Source organism: Spea bombifrons, chromosome 3 (assembly GCF_027358695.1).
Source record: "Spea bombifrons isolate aSpeBom1 chromosome 3, aSpeBom1.2.pri, whole genome shotgun sequence".
NCBI lineage: Eukaryota > Metazoa > Chordata > Amphibia > Anura > Pelobatidae > Spea > Spea bombifrons.
This window is the reverse complement of record NC_071089.1, coordinates 3,525,250-3,525,894: the sequence shown is the minus strand read 5'-3', so window position 1 is coordinate 3,525,894 and position 645 is coordinate 3,525,250. Positions and strand designations below refer to the sequence as shown.

At 45.7% G+C, this 645-nt stretch overlaps 1 non-coding gene across 1 annotated transcript; it reads left to right on the top strand.

The window, feature by feature from the left end:
- The first annotated feature begins 265 nt into the window (after positions 1 to 265).
- On the top strand, positions 266 to 338 carry TRNAK-CUU (transfer RNA lysine (anticodon CUU)). Its single transcript has one exon. It is a non-coding gene; the product is annotated as a tRNA-Lys (tRNA).
- The last annotated feature ends 307 nt before the right edge of the window (positions 339 to 645 follow it).

Sequence of the window (645 nt, the reverse complement as noted above, 5' to 3'; positions counted from 1 at the left end):
ACGTCTTACAAACGGAAAGGCGCCGGAAGTCAAGGTGTGTATTGTTTGCCAAAAGTGTCTCATCAAACATCTCCCAGCTATGTAATGATTGGTCAGTTCCTACGAAGGGCTACTTGTGAGTCGAGATAATAGTGTTCCTTTACATCACCATTTTATCATATACCAAGCATCAAAGAGTCAGAACAATTAGTACAAACTGGGTAATTTCAATGAATTCAGCTGTTTCAGGCACGGGTGGTCTACCCCCCACAACAACACTGCAACAGCCCGGCTAGCTCAGTCGGTAGAGCATGAGACTCTTAATCTCAGGGTCGTGGGTTCGAGCCCCACGTTGGGCGTTGAAGTTTTTCTTTTTTTTTTAGTGGTACTGTGTATAACAGAGGAGGAGGAATGGAGAATTATTATTTCCGAGGTAACGCGACAAAGTAAGAACATGCAAGCAGAGCGCGGGGTGTATAGCGAGAGGCATTAGTAGCAGGAAGAGCAACGAGGTTCGGACGCTTTACACATCTCTGGTCGGACCTCACTTAGAGTGTTGGGTCCGGCTCTGGAGACTCTTCTTCGGGAGGATAGTGACGTTCTGGAGAGAGTTCCGAGGAGGCGACTTAAATGGAGAATGGTTTATAGGATAAAAATGTATATATA